This window comes from Nicotiana tomentosiformis, chromosome 11 (assembly GCF_000390325.3).
Source record: "Nicotiana tomentosiformis chromosome 11, ASM39032v3, whole genome shotgun sequence".
In the NCBI taxonomy this organism is placed as follows: Eukaryota; Viridiplantae; Streptophyta; class Magnoliopsida; order Solanales; family Solanaceae; genus Nicotiana; species Nicotiana tomentosiformis.
In genome coordinates this window covers 124,417,823-124,439,546 of record NC_090822.1, presented here as the reverse complement: position 1 = coordinate 124,439,546, position 21,724 = coordinate 124,417,823, and the positions used below count along the sequence as shown (strand labels likewise).

The window sequence follows — 21,724 nt, the reverse complement described above, 5'->3', positions numbered from 1 at the left end:
TACTTGTCTAAATGATGCAAATGAATGTTATACATTGAACAATAGCTAAATTCAATATTTTCTGATTGATGAATTTAGTTGAGTTAGTTATATAGTATTTGTAGTTATAAATATCTTACTATATAAGATACAAATATGTTATGTGTTGCATTTTACCTAACATCTTTATAAATTCATCTTTATATGTCTAGTTTTAACATGGTATAAAATTTATTTTTGCAACTTAAGTATTTTTATGTGCTCATTAAAAGTTCATCACATAATAGGTTATAAGCTAAGTGGACATTTTCTTGAGTCAAAAAAAAAAAAAGAAACTTATATTCATATGTCCAGTACTTATGGGCGCAAGTCAGTCTTTTCAAGTGGAAGCAATGGTTTAAATCTAAATTCCCTTGTTGACACGTTCAAGAGTTCTAGCGAGGACTCTGAAATTTCAAGAGTTTATAGTGCTAAGGATAATTTTTCAAACTATGAAAAAAAAATTATATTTATTTTACAGCTTCAAATAAATTATTAAATTTTTTGTTTGGTTAAAGAGGATTGATTTTATTAATAAAATAAATTGTTAAAATAGATACATCATAGGGGTAACATAGTTACAATTTTATATAACATTATTGTAGCTGAATTTATTCTTTAAATTAATATTGCCATGTTAGTTGAAACTTCTACATATTGATACTTAAATTTAATCAAACTTAAAAGTTAAAAGAAAAATGAACGTTATGTTGATGTATCATGATTTGTAGGTAATCATTTATTGGTAATACTTGGAGAGAAAAATACTAATTCATATACGTCAGAGGCTAAGAATAAGAATTTTTTCATAGCCACGTATTTAACTCCAAAAGCACTTCTGAAGTTCATATGCTCCGTAAAAGTTGGTCAAATATGAAAATTTTATACAAAATAAAATTTTAGTTGAATTTGTATTCCTAAATCCAAATTATTAGAACATTCTATATAGTTCAAATAAGGAAAAATAAATTAATAAGTAAATCTTAATTAATTTGAAATTTTAAATATTATAAAAATAAGTAAATGACTATTTTGTCTAATATAAAATCTATTTTTAAAGAATAAAAAAAACGAATGACATTTCACTAAGGGGCTTCATGCTTAGGGTATATGTGCTGCCTTGATATGAATGTTTTTTCCACGAAACAAATATATAACATACGTCTTATATTAAGATGGAGATTCCTGAACTTCTCGAGCTCAATATCTACATGAATTAAGGTTTGAATTGGCAAAGAGAGTTTGTTGTTTTGACTAATAGAAAACGTCCTTATTCACAAAGTAATTTTATACATTACATGGGTTGAATAAGGAAAAGTTTTATAAGAGATAGAAGTTTGATTGATTTTAAAATTTTAAATATTAGGACTTTTTATATAATTTACATACGAAAATATTTTAACAATTAAAATTTTAGTTGATTTTGGAGTCCTAAATATTAGGCAAAAAATCAAATGACTATTTTGTCTAGTATGAAACTCTAGTTTTAAAGGGTAAAAAAGACGACGACATTTCACTAAGGGCCTTCGTACTTTTAATATAGTACAGATATAGATATCGATATTGATATCCGTATAAATATATATAAATTAATGGATTCTTGATTATTAATAAATAAAAGTTAAGTCCCTTTCTTTTTCACCAGAAATTAAGTCCCTTACATTTGTCATATATTGGCCTATTTTAACCCCAATTCCACATGCTTCACTTTTAGAAAATCTTTCCGTCAAATTAAAAAGAAATAGTAGTCGTTCTTCATTTTTTTTTTCCTTTTATGACTTGAATCCAAATCTAATAGTTTGTGATGAAATGCTATTTCAACGCCAAAATTATTTCTTTTATTTGGTCCTAAATATTTGGACTTTGATTTAACAAGGAAATTCTTTAGTTAATTTAATGTCCTAAATATTAGGACTTTTGTATAATAGTTTAAATATGAAGAAATTAATATATAAAGTTTTAGTTGATTTCAAACTCCTACATATTAGAAAAAATATAAAATGATAATTTTATCTAATATGAATTCATACTTTTAAATGGCAAAAAAGACGAACGATATTTCGACGGGGGTTTCGTACTTTTAATATAGTATAAATAAGTTACTATTTAGTTAAGGCATAGACAAAATGATTAAACCATCATGTCCATGATATAAACGAAAGAAAGCAAAATCACTATCAAAGCCACCAACAAAAGCACAAAAAAGAAAAGATGACTAACTTAAGAGACTAGGATATCAGGGAAACCAAACCAAATTGTTAACTAACTCAGTGTCATATATAAGATACAGAAGAAGGATCATATAGCTTCAAAACACCTACTGCAAGTTTTCTGTGATTCACCCTTTCAGGCCTTTGTGAGATCATATTTCTTCCTCATCTTTCACATTTGAAGGTCTGGTATTATTCACACGCTAATTTTATTGCTGAAGGGACTGACATTCTGTTATTTCCTTGCTGCTGCTCTTTCCACAGGCGGACCTATACAATACAGAGGGGTCAGCAGTACCCGTAAAGCTCGGGAAAATTCTATGTATACATACATATATATATATATATATATATATATATATATATATATATATATATATATATATATAGCCCTTGGAGTAAATAGTGTTAGAGTATGTGCTAGGAGTGTTTATGTCAAGAGGTGATAAAGGTTAATATGGCCAATTTCATTGTTAATTAATGTCAAAAGGTGGATTTCTTAATCGGTATGAAAAAGCCAAAAAAATCACTTATTATAGACCGGAGGGAGTAATGATATATTTGTAGCGCACACCCTATACACAAAAGATTTCGTTTCTCTTCACCTCGAAGTTCTTCCACAGGGAGGCAAAAGAAACCAGCATCAGCGCGCATGGGCCAACCTAACCCGAAGCAGTTCACCGACCTACATTTTTTGAGTAAAGTCAGAAATGAGCAAAATATTGATTAACTGAATCAGAAAAACAAACAGAAAACGGAAATGTTGACAACCAAAAGTATTCATTCAAATCGTTATAGTTCCTCCTCTGGGAATGCTTTGCTTTTCCTCTTCCGCTCCTAGCATCTTCCCTTCCCGTCCCGATTCGGTCCCGCGTCCCGTCCCATCTCACTTAATTCTAAACGGGATGGGCCCATGTTAAACAGGACACGTAATAGGATGGATGGCCATTTCGTCATGTCCCGTCCCGCGTCTTTTTTTTTTTTTTTGAATTCTAGTCGTTGGGCAACGGCTTCAATTGCAAAAATAGTCGTTCCCAATGGCCAAAAACGGCTATAATTGGCCTCCACCCCCTCCCCAAAACACCCCTACCCCCTAAACTTTTAATATAACCCCTAAGTTTATTGAATTACACTTTAACCATATTTTCTACTATAAATATCCCTATCCTTCTTTATTTTTTCCCAAAAAAATCAATCATTCTCTCTCAAATCTCTTACATTCTTTCAATTTTCTCACTATCAACTATCAAGTGATAAATTTCAAGTATTTGGGCAAACTTTTGGAGCAACTTTCAAGTTTCAAATTAATTCGTCAAGTATTTGGAGCAATATTTTGGGCCATTTCTTCAAGTTTCAATATTTAATCATGGTGCACTCGTTCCATCTCCTAATATTAATATATAATTTTTGCGAATTATTTTAGTGCTTGATTTTTGTGTTTACTTTACGTGTTCTATTTTCGTATTTCATTTGTGTGTTTAATTTTTGTGTTAACTTTTTTAATTTAATTTTATATTTAAATTATGGCACCTAAAAATATATTTGGCTTGAAAAAAACTAGTAAAAAAGAAGATTTAGATAAAACACCCACTAGTCCCGCAACACAAGCTCCAACTCAGACTGAATCTCGGTCTGGAGCTTTACCCCATGTACCTCCTGTAAGGGGTAAGCCTAAGGGTGAACGTCCCAAAACATCACTTGTATAAGATTTTTTTAAACATGATAAAGTCAATAAGGTGCTACATGTGGAATATGTAAGCAAAATTTTGTGCACACCAAAAGTGGTGGGACAGGGGGTTTAACTAGGCACTTAGTTAGGGAGCACAAAGCTTTATGGATACAAGCTAAAATAGAAGCCGGACTAATAGCGGATCCTAGCACCGATACTGGCACTCCTAGTGGATCTGGCGGGGGTTCTAACGTTTTACAATAACAATTTGACCATGCTTCTGGTACTATTTTACCCCATACAACAAAGATAGAGATCGTGAGAACTTAGCAAAAATTGTGGCTATCTGTGGCTTACCTTTTACTTTTCCTCCTCACCCTGCTTTTGTGCATTATATACAATAAACTTATAATCCTACTTTACAAGGTTTTCCTAAGACCACGGTTAGAAATGATGTTTTTAAATTTCAAACCGAATATCTTTAGTATATTCATTGTGTATTTTTTCACTTAGATTATAAAGTGTCACGACCCAATTTCACCTATAGGTCGTGATGGCGCCCAACACTACAGCTAGGCAAGCCAACTAATAAGTCAAACATACATTGGTTAAACTTTTATTCCAAGAAAATAATAAAATACCAATTTCTACCAATGTATGTGCCAAGACCCGGTGTCACAAGTGCATGAACATCTAGTAGATTATACAAAACTCCAAATACTGTCTGAAATGAAATAGACAGAATATAAATATCAGAAGAGATACTGGTAGCTGCAGAACGGCTCAGAAAGACAGCTCACCACTATGCCTCAGGATGACGTGGGTATGTGATGATAGGTCCTCCACTAGTACCTGTCTCAGATCCTGCACAAAAAGTGCAGCAAGTATAGTATGAGTACGTAAACAACGTGTACCCAGTAAGTATCAAGCCTAATCTCGAAGTGGTAGAGACGAGATGGCCGACTTTGACACTCACTATAGGTCAATAATAATTGAAATAAAACTAGGATATTTAAATCAGCATGATTTACAGAATTTACAATAATTTATTTAATCAGCGGAAATAATCAAATTTCTTCAAATGTAACAATTCTCAATATATTAATTAAATTCCTTCAATTCAAATAAATTCTAATTTATCAATTAAATCTCATTTACAAGAGTAACAATTAATTCCTAAACAAATAAGAATAATAATTTATTAAATTTCAAGGATTTTTTAATTTATTAATTAGCTTCACAAGCTGAAATAAATTATTAAAGTATCGTGTAATTATTATTAAGCACGATTTCTGTCGAGGACGTACGGCCTGATCCAGAGTGTCGTGTATACTGCCGATGGACATGTTGCGCGATCCATAGATGCATCTATCCTGCCGAGGCGTTCGGCCCGCTCCACAAGAAAGGAGGATATTTTTTTATGTGCCTCCGGAAGGAGAGTATATTTATTATAAGGTAAATTCGGGAAGAGAACAATTTCTTTTAACAATTAATTGATTTAAACAAACAATCAAGCCTATGAGATTTCCATCCTTTAATATCTTTATCTAATAATTCACAATATATTCATATAGATATCAATTAATATAAATAAATCAAAGAATACAATTTACACAAGTAAGGCATGATTTGAGTCCTAAACTACCCGGACTTTAGCATTAATAGTAGCTACGCACGGACTCTCGTCACCTTGTGCGTACGTAGCCCCCCACAATTAGCAACAATTATTTAATTTTAATCACCTATGAGGTAATTTTTCTCTCACAAGATTAGACAAGAGACTTACCTCGTCTTGCTCCAATTTAATCCACTATAAGGCCTTTTCCACGATTATCCAACTCCGTCTGGCTCGAATCTAGCCAAAATAATTCGATACAATCACTAAATATTATAGGAATCAATTCTATAAGAAAATACTACATTTTTAAGAAAAGATCCCGAAATTAATTAAAAATTCGCCCGCGGGGCCCACATCTCGAAAATCCGATGAAAGTTATAAAATCCGATAACCCATTCAATTACGAGTCCAATCATACCAATTTCACTCAAATCCGATTCCGAATCGATACCGAAATCTCAAAATTTCGTTTCTGTGAGATTTCTAAACTTTTCCAAATTTCAATCTCAAAACACTAATTAAATTGTGAAAATAATGATATACTTGTATATGTAGACCAAATCCGAGTTAGAATCACTTACCCCAATGTTTTTCCCTTGAAAATCTGCCAAAAGTCGTCTCTGTTCAAGCTCAAGTTCGTCAAAAATGGCAAATGGGACGAATGCCCTCTTTATATAAAACTGCCCAGCGGTCCTCGAACAGGGCCTCGATCAGGGCTTCGATCACAGGCTCGAGCCTGGACCTCGGTCATGGCCTCGATCAGGGCATCGAGGTTGGGCCTTCGATCATAGCCTCAATCATGGCATCGAGCTTGAGCCTTCGATTGTGACCCTCGATCTTGGGTCTCGATCCTGGCCCTCGAGCCTTGCCTTCGATCATGGCCCTCGAGCTGGACCTTCGATCATGGCTTCGATCCACTAGCTCGAGCCTGTACCTCGTCAACCCTGGGCTCGATATCTGGGCTCGATCACAGCCCAAAATGTCCGACAGAAGAGGAAAAATTGCAGCAGCTTTTTAACTCAAATTTTTTATCTGTTAACCATCCGAAACTCACCCGAGGCCCTCTGGACCTCAACCAAATATATCAACAAGTCCTAAAACATCAAACGAACTTAGTCGAACCTCTAAATCACATCGAACAATGCTAAAACCATGAATCATACCCCAATTCAAGCTTAATGAAACTAAGAGTTTTCAACTTTTACATTCAATGTCGGAACCTATCAAATCAACTCCGATTGACCTCAAATTTTACACACAAGTCATAAATGACATAACGGAGCTATAAAAATTTTTGAAACTAGATTCCGACTCCGGTATCAAAAAGTCAACTCATCGGTCAAACTTCCAAACTTAAATTCTTGTTTTTAGCCATTTCATGCCTAATTTAACTACGGACTTCCAAATAAAATTTCGAACACGCTCCTAAGTCCAAAATCACCATACGGAGCTGTTGGAATCATCAAAATTCTATTCCGGGGTCGTTTTCTCAAAATGTTGACCGAAGTCACATTTAGCACTTTAAGGCCAACTTAAGGAACCAAATGTTCCGGTTTCACCCCAAACACTTTCAAATCCTGAACCAACCATCCCCACAAGTTATAAATCATTACAAACACCTACGGAAAGTTTTATTTTAGGGAACGGGGTTTTAAAAATTAAAATGACCGGTTGGGTCATTACATAAAGTGTCTATCACATATGATATATGTCGTAGTCCTAATGGTTGTAATTATTTAACTGTTATATGTCATTGGGTTGATCATCACTGGAACATGCAAAAACGTATTATTGGTTATAAATTTGTTGAATCAAAACACACTGGAGCATATATTGCAACTACTGTTCTACAAATTGTTGATTTTTATGGACTCATTGATAAAGTTTTAACTATCACCTTAGATAAAGCTTCTGCTAACACAACTGCAGCAACTAGCTTAAGAACTAGACTTTTTTCAATTAATCCAGCAATTTTTCATGTTATATATGCATGCCATATTTTTAACTTGGTTGTAAAAGATGGTATTGATTTATTTTCTGATGCTTGTAGTAAAGTACAATATGTTTGCAGCTATATTTTTCGTGCTAATAAAGCAAGTAGAATTCGTGAATTTGCTCAACAATGTGCTAGTGCTAACCTTCCATATAGAAAAGTTCCAAAAGATGTTTATACTAGGTGGAATTCTACTTATGATATGCTTAAAGTTGCTTATGATTATCGGGTGCTTATACAAAAGGTATTTAATATGCATAATGGTATCCCCGCTGATCAAATTGTTGATTCTGATTGGGATTATATCAAAGAGCTTACTAAATTTTTAGAAAAATTTTATTATGCTACAAAATAATTTTCTGATATATATTATCCTACTATTTTACAAATTTTATGGTATATTTGTGAAATTTCTGTTGCATTTGGTAAGTATAAAACTAATCCAACTTATGCACCAGCTATTAATGAAATGATTGCAAAATTTAAAAAGTATTTTTTTATATTCCCCAAGTTTATTTAATTTCTACTATACTTAACCCATCTTTAAAATTAAGAGATGCAAAGGGACTTGTTCGTAAAATTTATGAGAATTTAGCAATTCAAGAAAATGAACAACCATCTCTCGAAGACTGTCAAGCTAATATATATTCTTATGTTAGATCAATGTTTGATAAATATAAATCTATGGAAACAACGGGAGGTGAAACTGCTCCTTCTACTTCTAAGTCTAGAATAGAAGTTCTATGGGAAGATATGGATGATATAACAGGTTTTGATTCATCTATTGATGATGAACTTGATTCTTATCTTAATCAAGGATTGGAAAGTATTAAAGACGAAGAAGGCAACGAACGACTTTTGGCATGGTGGAGGGAACGTGGCAAGACTTTTCCAACACTTTCAATAATGGCCCGAGATATCCTTGCTATTCAAGCATCATCAGTAGCATCGGAGAGTGCTTTTAGCACGACAACATTTCAAATCGGAGATCATAGACATTCATTAGCAGATGACAGCCTAGAGATTTCCGTATTATTCAGAGATTGGATTAATTCAGAAAGAAAAAATCTTGATTTTAAAAAATTAACCACTAGGGAAGAAGAAGAATACAATGAGATACTTAGCACTGGGAGCGATGACGGCATGGAACTCATGGAACATTAATCAACATTGCCAATTCCAGAACAATGTCCGAGAGAAATTATAGATAAGTTACAACAAAGTTATATAGGAGCTTACAAATATTAGTATGATAATTTGTAATTAGCTACTAAGAGACCTAGTTCAAACAGAACCCTTCCTAGAAGGTGGTTGCGTAGATTAGGTGCTCTTCAAAAGAATTATATTTGTATGTAAGATTTGAAAGTTCTATTAATAAAATAAAAGGCTCGAAGCGTTGAATTATTTTTATGAATTGTCTTACACTCTTAGTTACTTAAATTGCATGAAATTATATTAAATAAATTATAACTCTATTATAAATTTATAATTACTAGAATATTTAATTACAAGTCTTTTGTTTTAATATTTTATAATTCTTTACTTAGTTTTCTAATTTCCGTTTAATTTTTAAGTTTATTAAATAAGTCAAAAAACTAGTCGTTGCAAACTTTAAAAACTTAGTCATTATCAAAACAATAGTCGTTGCCAAACTTAATGCTTAATGTTTTTTTTTAAACAGCACTTAAGGCCCACGAACCCGTCCCATCCGATCCTGTCCCATCCCGTTTGTTAGCGGGACGGGATGGGCCTACCGTTTCATCCCGTTTGTCCCGTTCCGTCCCATTCCGTTTGTTAGCGGGATGGGATAGGCCTACCGTTTCGTCCCGTTTGTCCCGTCCCGGCTAAATGTCATTCCGTCCCGTCCCGTTAGACAGCCATAGTTTATGTCAAGAGGTGGTAAAAGTTAATATGGTCAATTTTATTACTAATTAATGTCAAAAGGTGAATTTTTTAATTTGTGTGAAAACAGCCAAAAAATCACTTAGTGTACCGGAGAGAGTAGTGATATATTAGTAGCGCACACCCTATACACAAAAAAGATTCCGTTTCTTTACTATTATAAAAGGCAAATAGTAAAGAAAATATAAATATTTCACCACAGCAGCTGAGAAGCTGACGGATAAAAGCAAACATATGGTGTCAATTAAAATGGAATGTACCATGGTAATCTTATTTTATTTAAGAAAATTACTCTTTTCTGAAAAAACTTTCAACTGTTAACCAAAAAAAGTATTCATGACAAAGAACAATGCGATAAAAGATATTGCCATGAAACTACAAGCGTACATCTATGCTATCATCCATAAAATCCAGCAACAAAGAATTCCCATTAATTACATCAATGTTGACTTTTGAACTTTTCTTCGTGATAAATGCAGAAAATAACAAAAACAAATGTGTTCTTCAAAACATTGACTCAGACTTCAAGAAACATTAAAAACCTATCCACTAAATTCGTAAAACATGAGCAATTTAAAAGCTTACGTGATGGTAAATATAGCATAAGCATTCAGGCATGAATCTTAAATTTGCAGCTTCCCCCCATATGAGAAAATGTAATCCCATGTATAATAATTTACGCTGCTGTACTTCCTGTGGTATGGTCGGCAACCTGCAAATTTTGACAATTAAGAAAAGATCAGATATACAAATGAAAGATCAGCATATTCAAGCAATTAAGTCTTCGGCTCTTTTCTACAGACAAACACATCACGAGAGATGCTAAAGGAAGCTACGGATACACATTATCCTGTTCTGAAGGACAAAGCATCAAAGCTGCAGACTTTTATAATGTCTACTTCGATAGATAACAATCAATAAAAAAAGATCTTAGATGAAAGTTTAAGGTATATTAGCTGTTTTTCTAATATACATGTTCTTTTGAGCATGGAATTAACTGCATTGTTAAATGTCTTGTCAATCCTTACACTAGCATTAACTGCAGCAACCAATTATTGTTCTCTTGAGGGCCAAAATAACATCAGGAAACCAAAAGCTCTAAAAAGCCAAATGAGGTTACTGGTCTTGTTGAGAAGATACATCAACAAAAGCTCAAAAGATGGAAAATAGTACACAAAGTTCAAAATTTGCTAAACATGGCGCTATGGGACTTAAGAAACTGTGAGCAAGGAGACAACTACACAGCAGGCATCTACTTTCAATGTATTTATTTTTTTTCAATATAAGGAAGACGGTTTTTTTTTCTCAAGCACATACATATTTCTTCAGCAAAACTAGAATCAGGTGTCACAAAGAACATATGTTGCAAAATAAGTATATAAAGAAGTGGAATAACTCTTTGAGCTTTAGTAAAACTTGCTATCGCATTAAACAACAACCTAGAAAAAATTGCTCCTTGAGCTTTTGTGAGAGTGCAATTCAAAAATCTATTATTTTTTTTTATAATAAAAATCTATTATCTTTTTAACAATCTCAAAGTCCTCACTGAGAGTTACTTTGCTAAACATCTAGTAGTCGCTAACTGTCAGCACGCGAGCAGATTCAAACAACGCAATCAAATCCAAGAATCCAATTAAAGATAGAAGAATGGTATTTTTTCTTGCTAAGTATGACAATCATTTCAACTAAAAGAATATTTTAGCAGTTGAGGAAATTTTTTGATCACTCATCAATAACAGAAAGCAGTATCTTGTCCCAAACCTTTGGTTGCTGGTCAGGCTTTGGATACTGGCGTATGTGTACATTTGCAAGTAGCAAAATGAGATGCTCCCTTTGCTTTGCAACATTATCTTTCTGAGAAGCAATAGACAAAAGAAACGAGCTCATTAAAGCATATATTTCCATCCTAACCGAGATAAACTTTCTAACCTCAAAAAGATGTATGAAATAGCAAGTAAAAATAACAATGTGAAAGTCAAAAAGGAAACTGCTCTACCTGAAATCCAAACATAGCTTGAAGCCAATCAAGAATATCTTCATCTTTCTTCTTCTTGTAATCCTTGGGCCATGGAAGACCACTCGTATTTTGGAGAGCATAAACAACAGCTCTAATCTGTAAAGGAGGAAATTTTTGGGATCGGGTTGCACGCCGCAGCAGGCCATGTTGGCTTTATATATATTATACTATTGCACGTGAGTTGGCCGTGCGGATCTATATATTATACTATTGCACGTGAGTTGGCCGTGCAGCACGTGAGTTGGCCGTGCGGATCTAGATATTATTATAGTACGTGAGTTGGCCGTGCGGATCCAGATATTATTATAGCACGTGAGTTGGCCGTGCAGATCCAGATATTATTATAGCACGTGAGTTGTCCGTGCAACACGTGAGTTGTCCGTGCGGATCCAGATATGATATTATAGCACGTGAATTGTCCGTGCAGCACGTGAGTTGCCCGTGCTCATGTACTCACAATGATATTGAGTACTCTGAGACTATGAGTACATGAGTGCAATCTTTAAGATATATTGCATTGACATGCACACATGACATATATGCATAGAGATGTATTTTTCTTATGCTGTACGGCATCACATTATTCATGATTTTCACACATGTTGACAGATGGGCATAGTGATGCATTTGTTTTACACTGGTTATCTGGGAAAGAAAATGAGATATTTTATTTACTATTGAAATAATTTTTGGAAGAATTACTGTTCTCAAATTATTCATATTTTTGGCAACTTCGGCAAACGATTTGGGTTTTCACTAATTTATTTGAAAGGAAGAACTATTATTTTTGAAATCATGATTCGGTTGAGTATTTTTATCTTTGTGTTTCTTCTGGTACTATTTGCTTTATGTTATTATGGACTATTGTGGACTAGTGATTTTGGACCCGACCTTGGTAGAAGCTCGTCACTACTTTCAACCTACGGTTAGGTTTGTTACTTACTCAGTACATGTGGTCGGTTGTACTGATACTACACTTCTGCACATTTCGTGCAAATGTTGGCTGTTGTTGTTGTTGTGCTCGATGGTTGCGGGATCTGAAGATTTAGGAGAATTTGCATCTATACTAGTTTTTCAGTCATATTTTAACCTATACTCGCTTTGCAAAAAAAATTGCAAGTGTACCCACTTTTCGGGTAACTTCAGGCATACGGGCCTGAAGTAGCAAAAATTTATATTTGAAGTTTGAACTTCAGAATTTTTTACCTGAAGTGTTGCCTTATCAAAGCAAAACTTCAGATATTTTTGCCTGAAGTTTGGCCTGACTTACAAAGGCAATCACGCAAATTTCAGTTCATAGTACAAGGGAAAACACTTCATAGTGCAAACTTCAGACAAATTAGTCTGAAATTCTTCAATTTGTAGTGCAAACTTCAGGAACTTCAGTTCATAGTGCAAGAGCAAACTTCAGTTTCCCCTCACTTCATAGTGCAAATTTCAAATAAATGAGTCTGAAGTTCTTCAATTTGTAGTACAAATTTGAGGGACTTCAGTTCATAGTGCAAGGGCAAACTTCAGTTTCCCCTCACTTCATAGTGCAAACTTCAGACAAATTAGTCTGAAGTTCTTCAATTTGTAGTGCAAACTTCAGGACAAATTAAATTTTCAGTGCAATTAAGAACTGGTTTGGCATCACATCGGGCTTTACCTCATGGGGAATTTTTTATGTTTTTTATACTGGATTTGGAACTTCTGTATATTCAATATGAGATAAACACATAACAAGATGAACTAGAGAGTATCTGTTGCGCTCTCGATGCATTTGGATTTGTATCTCGAGCTTGCAAAATAAAGGATTGCAAAATTTGCAGAAGCCCACGTTTTACCTTCTGTTGACAGGGTTTCTAACAATAACAATACTCTGTTTTGTTATTTTATGACAATATTTAATCAAATGTAGGTTAAGTTGTTAATTTGACTTCATATTTTATTAGTGAATATATTAAAGTAGTAGTTGAAAAGTTAATTTGATAGACAAGAAGATGAGGAAGAAAGGAGCGCATAGGTCAAGAGGAAGAAGAAGAGGCTTCTGAAGTTGTTAAAATTAGGGTATAGATTAAATAATTTTAAAAATATGGATATATGTTAAATGAGGGGACCAAATAGGGCACCACGTACAATTTTTACAATAATTTACATCACCTCAAGATGTCATAAATCTTTTGAAATAACTTCTATATCTTTTGAAATATCTTCGTTATGCAGGAATGCATTTAAGTAGTTCTACAATGGCTATAATTTGAAATACCTTCTGTATTTGTTCAGTATGAAGGTTCCTTTATCAACTCTTACAACTTAAATAATATGTTTGGCGGTTTTTTACCTCTGCTAGCGGTCAGCAAAAAGTATTCCGTCATTCACATAAACTAGAAGCATAATCAGAAGAGAACCAGGAAGAAAACTATGAAATTAGTGCGAGGAGGCGTGCTAGTTTTGCTGCAGAAAATCTGGTAGCGTAGACATACTCTACTGAAGTGATTAAGTGTATAGATCAAGATGTTGAGCTTGGTGCTACAGTTGATTCAGTTAGTGTTGAATACATAAGGGCATTTTCAACCTTTACTCCCATTTTGGTCCCTATGAATGGGGATTTTTCCATTTTTGGGACAACTTACTCCAACCATTTCCCCATTGTTTCCCCCAAAAGAAAATATTTTTTTTATATTCTTCAATCTCTTCTATATTATATTATTATCTTTCATTTCAATTTTTATTTTTTAAATTCCATTAAAAAAATTCCATCTTTTATTTTCATTAATTTGTAATTTCCATTAAAACAATTCCATAAAATTTTAAATAATATAATTTGTAAGCAATTATTATAGATTAACTAATAATTCAAATAAAAATAAAATCATTGTGATACAAGATTAATTAAATACATATTACATAACGATAAAATTCATTCGAAATACTACATAAATATTCAACTTCAACCTCTAGTATTCTCCCATAAATGATCTATCAATGCATTACGAAGTACAAAATAAGCATCTTTGTCCTTAATTCTACTATGTCGAGCTAAAATTTTTTGAAATTGTGGATTTTCATCTACTGTCATTTCTACTGTTGGAGGTGGACCTTCCAAATCATCTTGAATTGGTGCATTAAGATCACGCTCATTCTCGATTATTATGTTGTGTAGTATAATACATGTAGTCATTATATCATGTAGCACTTCTTTTTGCCAAAAAACGTGAGGGTCCTACAACAATTGCAAAACGTGAGTATTTTAATTTAATGTATTTTCAATTTTCATGTATTTCCAATTTTAATGTATTTTCAATTTTCACTTTTTAATTTTAGCAACATCTAATATTTTATATTCGCGCCTTTCAATTTTAGCAACATCTAATATTTTATAGTTGCACCATTCATTTTTTGAGATGATTATATATTTTTTGTACAATTATAACTATAATAAAATTAACTTACAATTTTACATAAAAATAATAAATACACGAAAATTAATTTATCAAAATTATACGCCACAGTTAAGATATAAAATTAATATTATAAAGATATTACATAAACATAATTAGGTATATATAAAGAGATAAATTAAAAGAGTTAAATAATAAAATAATAATAAAATATGCATGAATAGTAATGGGGGAGATGAATAGTGTACCCCATATTTGAAGGAACACTATTCATCCCTCATTTTTGGGGCAAAAATGGGAGAGGGTTGGAGCTTCATTATGGTAAAAATTGCCCCCGTTACGAGGAAATGGGGAGGATTGGAGATGGCCTAACTGTAGTGAATTCATATCGTGATTAAACAAAAACGTGCAAATATTTATATATGTTGGTTAAATCCTGGATAAGTTTCTCGCTATTACTTAGATTGTGGTCAATATGAAAACTTAGATTGATCAGTGTTCTCTACCACCAAGACCTAGGTAGATGCACTTGCTATTTGAATCCTCGTTCTCTGCTACCAAGAAGCACCGTTTGGCCATAGATTTTGTCAAAATAAACTTGGATTTTATTTGGCAAACACATATTTGGCCATAGATTTTGCTTACATTTGGTTAAATTCCAAATCCCAAAACCAGCTCAATAGCTAGTTTTGGGACAAAATATCACTATTATATTTTTTAAAAATACCCAAACTTTTGTATTTTATAAAAGAGCTCACCATTTATTATTTTGTAACGATGTTGCTTCGTCTTCTCGGTCATCTGATAGTGTATCATGTAGTTCATTTTAAAAATGATAATTTTGTATCAAATTTATTTATATTCAGGATTATGGTTTACGATAATATAATGAATGTTATTGATAATGGTATTGTTGGGTATTTGTGATAGTTTTTAGAACTTGTGGGTATAAGTCATGTTTCATATTTTTTCAAACCAAACTTCACCCAAATTAAATTTTTCAGAATAAATTTGGGAATCTATGGCCAAACGCTAGCTTAGGTAGATGCACGGGCTATTTGAATCCTCGTCCTCTGCTACCAAGACTTAGGTAGATGCATGGGTTATCTGAATCCTCGTCCTCTGCTACCAAGACTTAGGTAAATGCACTGGCTATTTGAATCCTCAATATCCGTTCGCTCCATTTAGACCCTTCTCATTCAAAAAAAAAAAAAAATGCCTAGAGACTAAGTTAAATTAAAACCTCAAATTTTCACATTTTTTCTCTATATACAATCAAATTCATACCCATTGTTAGGGCCGACTCTAATGCACAAGCCACTAAGACAAGTGCTTTAGGCCCCCAATTTTTGAAGGCCTCATTTTTCAATAATAGTTACTAATTGAAGGACTTTTTCTAGCCGATATACATAGATTATACATTGACTATATATAATTTTATATATATTTATATATATCCGCCGGGTAGTTTTAATTTTAGAAATTAGGTGGATGACTATTTGGGTTAAATCTTCTTTTTTTATTTTAAAAAAATTGAATTAACTTAAGATAGAAATTATTAAAAAAAGGTTCATATTAATATTTGGCTTTAGTCCACAAAATATGTTGAGCCGCCCATGCCCATTGTGGACATTAGTTCTTAAATTCTTGTAGTGCCATTTGAATGGATTCTCCCATAGCAGTACCATAAAAAGAAACTAAATCAAACATACACAAACACCATATATAGATTATAGACACACAAAAAAACTAATTTTAATAACTGTGATGACCCAAAAGGTTATCTAATATTTTAGAACTCGAATCTGCGCTCTTAAACTCGGGCAGGTTTCCGGAAAGCTTTTATGTTGAAAACTAATGAAAATAAGAATTTTTGCCTTAAAAGTTAATTTTAGTTGAATTCGGTCAATATTTTTGGTAAACAAGCCCGGATCCGTACTTTGACGGTCCCGGTAGGTCTGTATCAAATTATGGGACCTCGGCTTATACCCGTAATCGAATTCGGAGGTCCCTAGCTTGACTTATGAATTTTTGATGAAAATTAAAAGTTTAAAAATTATTTGTTTTTAAGAATTGACTGATATTTGGCATTGTTAGTATCGGGTCCGTATTTTAGTTCTGAAGCTCGGTACAGGTTCATTATGATATTTAAGACTTATCTGTGAAATTTAGTGAGAAACAGAATTGATTTGACGTGATTCAGACGTCCGGTTGAGAAAATAGAAATTTTAAAGTGTTCTTGAGAATTTCATTTGATTTGGTGCTAAATTCGTAGTTCTAGGTGTTGTTTTGGCGATTTGATCGCGCGAGCAAGTCCGTATGATATTTTAAGACTTACGTGCATGCTTGGTTTGGAGCCCCGAGGGCTCGGGTGCCATTCGGGCGATGCGCGAGTTGAGTTCAAACCTCAACAAGGCTGCTGGTGCACCAAATATGGTGTGCCCGTACCTGCGAGCCTTTGGTCGCAGGTGTGAGCGATAGCCCCGCAGGTGCGACCCAGGCCTGGACTTTATTTTTTCGCAGATGCGGACTTCTCTCCGCAGCAGCGGGACCGCAGAAGCGGAACCCTGTCCGCAAGTGCGGCCCCAGTTGGCCCAGTCCTTTTCCGCAGGAGCGCACGTCCTGTCCGCACGTGCGGATGCGCAGGTGCGACCAAAGCATCGCATGTGCGAAGGTCGCCGGGCAGTGAGTTCATTTCATTCGGACTCCAGCCATTTTTCTTCTAGTTTCAAAAGGATAGGAGGCTTGGGGTGATTTTTCAAGGATATTTTCTTCCCCAAAACATAGGTAAGTGTTCCTTAACTCATTTCTTTCAATCTTTTACTTCATTTTACAAGAATTCAACCTAAAATCTAGAGCGTTCATGATAGAATTGGGAGTTAGGGTAGAAACTAGGAATTTCGAAAATTTGAGGATTTAGACCTCGATTTAAGGTCAGATTCCAAAACCAATTACATATTCGGGCTCGGGGGTGAATGGGTAAATGAATTTTGGTCCGAACCTCGGGTTTTGACCAAGCGAGCCCGGGGTCGATTTTCAACTTTTTGGAGGAAAATTTGGAAAATATGTAATTATTCATTAAAGTTGATTCCTTTAGCAATGTTTGATATTATTAGGTCATTTTTGAATAGATACGAGTGATTTGGAGGTGAATCCCAAAGGAAAGGCTGTGATTGAGAATTTAGTGGCCTTTGGATCGAGGTAAGTGTCGTGTCTAACTTTGGCTTGAGGGAATAGGTATTATGTGTTCATTTGCTACGTGTTTGGTTGTTAAATACGATGTATAGGTGAGGTGACGAGCATCTATGCGTCGTTGTCAAGTCATAGCATGCGAGTGAAATTCTATTCTTGTCTATTTTGTACCCTTAAATTCTACTATACATGCTTATCAGGTTATTTGAAATGATGGGTGACTCATATCTAGTTTCATTAAGATTTGGTAACTATCAAATATTGATTCAAGATTGAGATTACATTGTGCTATTGATTATGGGTAAATTACTGATTTCTTTGTGATACTCTTATCTATCCATTATTATTGATTTTGTGATTGGTGAGGAGGAGTGTAAAGCACGAAGGGTGATACCGTACATGCATTATTTATATTGTGAGGAAGAGTGTAAAGCACGAAGGGTGATGTCGTGCACGCATTATTTATATTGTGAGGAAGAGCGAAAAGCACGAAGGGTGATGTCGTGCCATTCTATTTATTTATTTGGTGAGGTTGAGAGTAAAAGCACGAAGGGTGATATCGTGCAGTTTTCCTTTGCTGTTTTAATTGCTCAATTCGTTTAAGGATTTTCTGTGTAATTCTGTCTTTTCATTATTCTCACTCTTTATGTTGTATTCCCCCACTGTATGTCCCCTTCCCATTATTTCTGCGTTATTGCTTTATTTACTATTATTGCCACTAGCATGATTATATTGTTCAGGTTATATGTGGGTGTCTTGTCCTAGCCTCGTCACTACTTTGCCGAGGTTAGGCTCGACACTTACCAGTACATGGGGTCGGTTGTACTGATGTTGCACTCTGCACTTTCTGTACAGATTTTGATACCAGCTCAGGTTGATCGAGATTTGCTACTGGTCTGCTATCCGGAGACTCAAGGTAGATCTGTCGCCGTTCACAGACCTTGAAGTCCCCGTTTATCTTTTATGTCCTAGTGTTTTCTTTCATTCAGACAGTTGTATTTCTTTCAGACTATTACTTGTAGTAAATTCTAAAATGCTCGTTAATTATGACTCCAGATCCGGGTGGTAGTAATTAATACAGTTTTATGATATTCCGCACATATTATATTTCATCTTAGTTAATTATTGTTATTTACTGAATGGAAATAAGGAATTGGTTTAACAATTTTCTAACATTGGCTTGCCTAGCAAGTAAAATGTTAGGCGCTATCACGGTCCCGTCGGTGAAAAATTTTGGATCGTGACAGTTGGTATCAGAGCACTAGGTAGCTTAGGTCTCACGATTCACGAGCAAGCTTAGTAGAGTCTGGAGGATCGGCACAGAGACGTCTGTGCTTATCTAGGCTATGAAGTTTAGGAACAAGTTTCACTTTTATTCTTCTTTGTCGTGCGATTTTGCTTTCTCAATACTGATTGAACTCTTCTACTCTTATTCTCTCGTAGATGGCGAGAACACGTATCGCTTCCTCAGCTGAGCAGCATCCAGCAGTGGCAGCTCCTACATGGGGCAGAGGTTGAGGCCGAGGCCGTGCCAGGGGCCGAGGCAGGGGCAGGGCTTAGCCTAGAGCCCGAGCAGTAGCCCCAGCAATGGAGCCTCAAATAGAGCTTAACGAGGAGGTTCCAGCCCAGACTGTTCCTGCCGGACCAGCTCAGGTTCCGAAGGGGTTCATTGCTACCCTAGTACTTCAGGACGCTTTGGTCCGTTTAGTGGGCCTTATGGAGAGCGTGACCCAGACTGGCGCATTTCCCATGGCACCAACAGTCTCTCAGGCTGGGGGAGGAGCCCAGACTCTCACCAGTCCCACTTCAGAGTAGATAGCTCCCCAGTATTAGGCTTCAGCAGCTCAGCCAGTCGGATTAGTTCAGCTGGTTATTGCAGCACAGGTCGGAGATGGGCTAGCTATGTCTTCCGAGGCTTTATGGAGATTGGACAGGTTTATCAAGCTCTTTCCTGTTCATTTCAGTGGTGCTCCTTCAGAGGATCCCCAGGAGTATCTTGACAGATGTCACGAGGTTTTACGGAACATGGGTATAGTGGAGACCAATGGGGTCAATTTTGCTGTATTTCAGATGACTGGTTCCACCAAGAAATGGTGGAGAGATTACTTGTTGACCAGACATCTAGGTTGCCTGCTCTTACTTGGGACCAGTTCTCTCAACTCTTCATAGAGAAGTTTCTGCCTATCACATTGAGAGAGGAGCATCGCCGTCAGTTTGAGTGTCTCCTGCAGGGCAGTATGACTGTTACTCAGTATGAGATCCGTTTTGTGGATTTGGCCCGTCATGCTATTCTTCTGCTTCCCACCAAGAGAGAGAGGGTGAGGAGGTTTATTGATGGACTTGCTCAGCCTATCAGATTGCAGATGGCTAAAGAGACGGGGAGTGAGATTTCTTTTCAAGCGACTGCTAATGTCACCAGACGAGTCGAACTGGTTCTTACTCAAGGAGGTCAGGGGTCTGACAAGAGACCTCGTCATTCCGGTGAGTTCAGCGGTGCCTCACCTAGAGGCAGGAGTACTTTTGGTAGAGGCCATCCTCCCAGGCTGTTTCATTCAGCGCTCCAGGCATCCCACGGTGCCTCAGGTGGTCGTGGCCCTCAGATGCATTATTCAGACTAGCTAGCCTACAGTGCACCACCAGCTCCTATTAGTGCACCTCCACTCCAGAGTTATCAGGGTGGTTATTCAGGTCGACAGGGCCAGCTTCAGGGTCAGCAGTCACAATAGCCAAATTTATGTTATACTTGTGGTGATCCGAGGCACATTGCTAGATTTTGCCCTCGAGCAACGGGCAGCTCACAGCATCAGAGTTCGCGTGCCATGGTCCCGACACCAGTTGCTGCACCACCTGCTCAGCCAGCCAGAGGCAGGGGTCAGGCAGCCAGAGGTAGAGGCCAGACTGTTAGAGGTGGAGGTGAGGCGATTAGAGGTGGAGACCAGCCAGTTAGAGGCGGTCCCAGGGATGTAGTTCAGGGTGTGGGGCCCAACCCCGGTGTTATGCTTTCCCAGCCAGGCCTGAGGCTGAGTCATCTGACGCTGTTATCACATGTACTGTTTCAGTTTGCAGTAGAGATGCTTCAGTTCTATTTGATCCGGGATCTACTTACTCCTATGTGTCATCCTATTTTGCTTCCTATTTAGTTGTGCCCCGTGATTGTTTGAGTGCTCCTATGTATGTGTCCATACCAGTGGGAGATGCTATTGTTGTAGATCGTGTTTATCGTTCATGTGTGGTCACCCTTGGGAGTCTCTAGACTCGTGTAGATCTTCTACTTCTCGACATGGTTGATTTTGATGTCATACTGGGTATGGATAGGTTGTCACCTTATTATGCTATACTAGATGTTCACGCCAAGACGGTGACCTTAGTCTTGCGGGGGTTGCCTAGATTAGAGTGGAGAGGGAATCTTGGCCATTCTGCCAGCAGGGTTATCTCTTATGTGAAGGCTCGGCATATAGTCGAGAAGGGGTGTCTAGCTTATTTGGCTTATGTCCGCGATTCTAGTGCAGAGGTTCCTTCCATAGATTCGACGCCGGTTGTTCGTGAGTTTTCAGAGGTATTTCCTGCAGACCTGCAGGGGATGCCACCCGACAGGGATATTGATTTCTGCATTGATTTGGCTCCGGGCACTCAGCCTATTTCCATTTCGCCATATCGCATGGCCCCATCAGATTTGAAAGAATTGAAGGAGCAGTTGCAAGATTTACTTGAAAAGGGCTTCA

At 35.8% G+C, this 21,724-nt stretch overlaps 1 long non-coding RNA gene across 1 annotated transcript; it reads right to left on the bottom strand.

Moving 5' to 3' along the window:
* Positions 1-11,206: 11,206 nt before the first annotated feature.
* Positions 11,207-11,519, bottom strand: LOC117281983 (uncharacterized). The gene is made up of 2 exons (XR_004512618.2): positions 11,407-11,519; positions 11,207-11,264 (listed from the first exon to the last, which is right to left on the bottom strand). It is a non-coding gene; the product is annotated as an uncharacterized lncRNA (long non-coding RNA).
* Positions 11,520-21,724: the final 10,205 nt, after the last annotated feature.